The 6,650-nt window shown below is 32.2% G+C and overlaps 1 long non-coding RNA gene across 1 annotated transcript; it reads right to left on the reverse strand.

Annotated features, from left to right (window-relative positions):
- Positions 1-5,069: 5,069 nt before the first annotated feature.
- On the reverse strand, positions 5,070-6,450 carry LOC145038991 (uncharacterized). The gene is made up of 3 exons (XR_013679673.1): positions 6,360-6,450; positions 5,919-6,072; positions 5,070-5,623 (listed from the first exon to the last, which is right to left on the reverse strand). It is a non-coding gene; the product is annotated as an uncharacterized LOC145038991 (long non-coding RNA).
- Positions 6,451-6,650: the final 200 nt, after the last annotated feature.

The raw sequence follows: 6,650 nt of genomic DNA on the forward strand, positions 1-6,650 counted from the left end.
GAGACTACAATACGACAAGAAGTTGTTGCGAAGCGATGCTTATTGGTAAATTAGTTAAAATCCATATTGATATAAATTAATTAACATTATGAGAATAAATGCCAAGAATGTATACAGTAAGAGAGTATGAATTAAAATAATAATATAGCTCCTAAATAAAAATAACATGAAAGATTATACTGAGAACTTTGGGTTGCGATAAGATATTATTAGACTAGAGAGATGGAACTGAAAGAGAAATGAGACAGTAAGAGATGAGATAGAGTATAAGAGTTTGAATAGAAGTGATAACATTACTCCTGAATTGAGATAACATAATCGAGATAATCTAAATAAGGAGATTAAATGAGTTATGATAGATATAAAAAGTAAGATGTAGATACAATAAGATTGAGTAATGAGAACTTCAATTGAGATCATAAGATTTACACAATGGATCCATGAGAGGTGATTCGATCCCACTATGTAAAAGATCGAGATAAATGAGAATTTTAATTGAGATCATAGACTTACATGATTATTTCATGTAGAAGATCGATAGACTTACATGATTGATCTATGAGAGGTAATTTGATCATGTCATGTAGATGATTTAGACTTATATGTTTAGACCCATGAGAGATGATTGGGTTTACTCGTGTAGATAATATTTTTGATTGAGTCTCCGAGAGGTTATGAGGCCTTATCTTAGTATAAGATTTAATACGATTGATTTGAGTAACTGATTTGAATGATTTAATTTGATCAAGAATGATAAATATGAGAAATTGATTTGAGTAACCTATATATTTGAGTGATTGATCTAAGAGAATAATATTCACTTTAGTAATTGATTCGATTAATTGATATTGATCTGAGTAATTGATTTACTTTGAGCGGAGTGATTGATCCAATTTGATTAAGAGATTAATTTAACCGATCTGAGTGATTAATATAAGAGAATGAAGTTGATCATAATGATTAAATCGATAAATTGAATTGAGCGATTGGAGTGATCAGAGAAATTGATCCGAGTAGATGATATTAATTTAAATGATTTGAGTAATTAGTTTGAGTGAGTAATACTTATCTGAGTGATTAATCTAATTAATTTGAGTGATTAACTTGATTAAATTGAGTAATTTATTTGAGTTATCTGATTAATAGATCTGAGTAGTTGATAATGTTAAAGTGATTAATATTGGTCTAATTAAATTGAGTGGATGAATTAACTAATTGATCGAATTAATCTACGTGATTAACCAAAGTAATATGAGTGATTGAATTGAGTAATTGATCATTTGTCAGATGATTTAAGTAATTTATATAAGTAATCTAGGTAATTGATTTAAATTGTTAATATTGATAAAGAGTGATTGCTTTAAACAATCGATATTAACCTTAGTAATTGATTTGTGTAACCAAAGTAACTGATCTGAGTAATTTATGAGAAATTGAGTAGATTAACCGTGCTAGGAGTATTAAATATATTGAAGTGATTGAGATAAATTTAAGAAATTGAGAACTACGATAGAAACAAATTCCTAAGTGGATGTGGAAAAACGTCTGGAGAATGATCGGTTAAAATAATCGAATAATAGTCTGAGTAATTTATTAGATAGAATTGAGTGAATAGTCCAAGTGATTAAGTGAGATTGAACAGAGTGACTAATATTGATCAGAGCTATTGGTTTGAGTGATTGATTGATATGATTAATTTTAGTGATTCAGTTGAGTAATTTATGTTGATTAAAGAGATAGATATAAGCGATTAATATTGAACTGAGCAATTGAGATTGATCCAAATAATTGATATTGATCTGGGTAATTAATTCAAGTTATTGATTTGAGCAATTAAGATCGATCTGATTAATTGAACTTGATCAGAGTGATTGATATTGATTAGATTACTTAACATGAGTGATTGATCTAAGTCATCCGAGTAACTAAATTGAGTGATTTATGATGATTTAAGTAATTGACATTGATCTAAGTTATCAAGAGATTGATTTGAGAAATTGATTCGAGTAATATGAGTGATTGATTTGAGTGGTATGAGTGACTCATAATATTTAGTAAATTAATCACACTGTGAGTACCACAGGGAGTAACGTGATTTAGTGTAATTTGAGTAATTCATAAATTCGTGAAATTTTAGAGAGTAATAACAATCAAAATATGATTCACAATGGGCTGATTTAAGAATGAGAATTTTACCAAGCTTGAGTTCATATTTGATAATAATAATGATAAAGATGAAGATGATAATTAATATGAGAAATTACATTCATAATTGAGAGTAAGTTGTAAATTGAGTGTCAAATGAATCATGAGTAAGATGAGATATAACCCCCCTTAAGAAGAATATGATGAGATATATGATATGCAAAGAGTTAGTATATCATGGATTAGTAGTTCGAGACTCCAAAAGATTCTGAGGACATAATCTTTAAAAGGGGGAAGGACTTGTAACACCTAGTTTTAGTAACAAGTATTATTTACGAGATATGAATCTTATGAGAAGAGTAGATGAAATAGAGCATGGGGTTAATTTAAACTGAAAAATGCTATTTAGCAAAAGCCAGTTGAGAAATCTTGAGAGCTAGTTGAGAGGATTGTGTGGATATAAAAATCATCGAAAACGGAGTTTGTATAAGAAAGTTATGACCGTTTGAAGTTTAGATAAAAGTATGTTGCTATTTTGAGAAAGTCACCAAAAGTCAAAGTGAACGGTCAAACTTTTGACTCTCACGGCGTGACATTAAGCATATCACAACATGAAAATGATATTTTCACGATGTGTAGAGTGATGAGTCATTGGAACGTTCAAGATTCATACATGTCAAAACGAGAGAATATTGACCCTCATGACATGAGGCATGCATGGTCACGACGTGAGATGAGTCAAATCAACAAGACATGTCGCAAAAGATTACAATACGTGTCGATATCATAGTGCGTAAGATCCTCACGATGTTACACCTAAGTGGTCACGATGTGAGGTGCGTCTGGCTATAAATATGAGAGCTTTCGTATCATTTGAGAGGCACGTAGGATCGGAGATGTTGCTTGGAAGTCATTTACAGGTTATTATATCGGAGGAGTTATACCCATGTATATAAGATATGAGGTTGAGTTACAAGATCGTGGTGGTATCTTTTACCCCGTTATTGTATAATTATTAGATGCGATAATTGTCGAGAATGTTAGACCTAATTGTATTACGCGTTTTTGTGATATGGTGTTGTTACGAACCCATTCGTAAGGGCGAGTAAATATTGAGATTTTAGATTTAGTCGACATTGTCAAGGTTACACACCCCAATATTTAAAAGTTACCCATCATGAGAGATTTATCTAACAACTTATGGGTTATGCCTATTATGGTTATATTATGAAATTTAATTATTACCATGAAAAATGGTCATAGAGTATACATAGTAGTGAGTGGAGACAGGTTCTATGGAACTTATTATGTGATGACTAGGTGTTACCATGTGAAGAATTGGTAAGCAACGAAGGATGGAAACTGAAATTGGAATTAGTCTGCTGACTAACCTGGTGAGTAACATTACTCTAACATCCATTTATGTATTGTTTGTTATATACATTGCATGATATATATGATTAATTATTATAGAGTAGGGATGAGCATATGGACCGGGGAACCGGCTGGAACCGGTACCGGAACTGGAACCGGTATCAGAACCGGAACCGGCACCGGAATCGGAACCCGATGGAACCGGTCGGACCGGGACGGGATGTTATTTTTTTGGATTTTTGGAACCGGTAAGAACCGGAACCGATATAAGCGGAACCAGTAGAACCAACAAAAACCGATAGAACCGGCAAAACCGGAACCGTATGATGTTATTTTTCGAGGATCGGTTCCAACATTTGAAGACACGACAAGAACCGGTAGGAACCGGGAAACGGTAGAACCGGAACCAGAACCATCGGGCCGGTTTGGTTCTTGATTTTGGCCGAAGCCGGTTCCCAGGTCGGGTCCGGTTCTGGCCGGTTCGGTCCTTTTGCTCATCCCTATTAGAGTAATTAATTGATATTAGAGAAATTGGTTATTCTGAGAGATAAATATATGATTGAATGATTGATCTTGATTGATGAGATAGTTTATAACTTAGAGATAAACCATATTAAAAGATAGATCGTTCATGAGTGATTGCTTGTATTAGATTTGTGATATATGTGATGATTACGTTATTTGTCATATACGATATGTAAATTATATAAAGATTTAAATAATTGATTACTGTTGAATGATTGATTAGCAACGAGAAATAAATCATTATTAAGAGAATGATTATAACAAGCTTGATAAAGAGGTTGGGGTGGTGAAAAGAGATAATAGGATGTTGATCGGGGTTGAAGAATTCTCTAGAAGGACTTAGAGATTCGGGGGGTGATTGTTGGAATCCTAAGTCGATGAGGACTTGGAGACCAAACAATCTAATTTATGGAAAGTTTAGTTTATGATAAGTTGGTCATAAGTTTCCTAGTCTAATACAAGTTGGTATGTTAGGCTATATATACGTGTCCATAATCGAGTTTATGATTATGAGAACAAATTGTAAAACATTGGTTTTGAGTGATTTTCCAATTAATCAAAGAGTTATTTTGGTTATTTGTTTTGCATTCTTGTTTTCAAAACTTTAGTAAGGCCTACCACATAAGTATGTTCTCGAAAATATATCTTGTTCGATGCATGTTAATATTAACCCAAACTCTTTTCTGGAAGAATATAATAGTTAAGTTTTACAAAAAAAAAAAAAAAGTAATAATAACAATGAACTTATAGCTCAGGTCTTCCTCTTGCATACAATTCCAACATGCATTATATAATGCCACATAAGAAATGTGGAACTTTAATCTCAAATAAAATATTAACAAAAAAATAAAAACATACCTTAAAGGAATAGTTGTTCTGTTGAGCAGCGTATAATTCCATAAGATAATGATGTTTTTAGTGACATTTCCCAAATTAACAATCATGCTCAACACTATAAATCTATAATAAACGATTCAAAATTAAATTAAATCAATAATAGAAGTTTAGATAAGTACAATCGGGTATAATTAAAAGGAAAAAATTACCATTGAAGAGTGTCACAAATACACAAATGTTTTGGCTAAAAAGATATAAATTATTGAAAATTAAGGCGACTGGGTCCCTTGAAATTCACCAAGAAAGCCAAGAAAAATCATTGAGATCATAACTCTTAAGTATAATAGTAAGCCAGCCATAGTTGTCCTGAAATCTTTAACATCCATAATCAAGACTTAAAAAGACACATGAAAGAGATGTTACCTCAGAAGGGGGTTGGCCATGAATGATGTTGATCATCATGAATACATATGTAGGGATCATTATAAAAAATTGGATGGTTGGCCAAAAAAAAAATAGCATATTATCATAAAACTACAACAGGACTTTTGTCATAAGCTAATCAAGATAGGCTAATAATGATAATTTCTTTGGGAGATGTTTAATTCTTGCATCATTAGATTTTTCCCATGATCTTTATATAAAACTTGTTATCAAATTTATTTTAAGATCTCGTGTTCATCATAGATCGCATGGATGTCTACTTGATACTTCCTTGCATGAACCACTCAACACAACTAATCTGTGAATAAAAAAAACAACAAAAAAATCCACAATAAAGCTATGATAAATCCACAAAAATCAACAAAATGAAATCTTTACAAACTCATGACTAAATGATCCTTTTACCCTAAAAACAAAATGAAATCTTTACAAATTCAGAGATTTTAACTTTTTGAACTTCGATCTTCATCGATTCGAGATGAACATGAAATCCATATCTAAATCATCTTCTAAGTATGGAAAGTAAATTATCAACCAAGACAGCTAAAAATCTTGTTAAACAAAAATGATGAACAAATCAACATTTTCCTTACTTTGACTTGGGTTTGATAGATTGGGTTTACATGGGCTAGCAGTAAATGGAAGACCTCTTTGGCTCCTAACAGCGTAGTAAATAGAGGAGAATGGGTAAAGGTCTGTAAGTTGTTGTTGACTGTCTATATAGTCGGTTCTTTCCCGACCTATTCACTGGAGAAGAAAGAAACAAACTAAAACAATTAATGTTGGGTTAACCTCAAAATAAACAAACAGAAATTGCAAACAATAAAAAATAACAGAAGAAAAAACATCAGAAAAGGTACTAACAACCGAAAAAATCAAATCCAAAAGCGCAGGTTGGTGAGGTGAGGCTAGGTCATGGTTCTAGAGTGCAGCGAATGGGCGGTGGTGCTTTGGTTATCTAATAATGGGAGAGGAGAAGGAAGATAGGAGAGAAATGAAGAATATGCAGCGAGTTCATGGAGGGGGATTCTTACCGGAGATGTGGACATGTGGTAGTGGCAATGGAGTTTGACGTGTTTAGATGGAAGATTGAAAGAGAGGTGTCTTCCATGTTGAGAAGAAGCACATGCTCTTTGGTCCTTTAAAAGTTAATATGCCTGTAGTAAATTAGTCCTTTAAAAGTCAAGATGACTGTAGTAAAGCACAGTAATATCACTATAGGTTCATGTGCTCTTATCTACAGGAGATAACATTTTGTCAAATGTTAGTTTTTACAATTGGAAGATGGATGTTTGATTAATAAAGAAATTAATGTAATTAGATCG

Source organism: Lactuca saligna, chromosome 4 (genome assembly GCF_052625555.1).
Source record: "Lactuca saligna cultivar CGN05327 chromosome 4, ASM5262555v1, whole genome shotgun sequence".
Classification (NCBI taxonomy): Eukaryota; Viridiplantae; Streptophyta; class Magnoliopsida; order Asterales; family Asteraceae; genus Lactuca; species Lactuca saligna.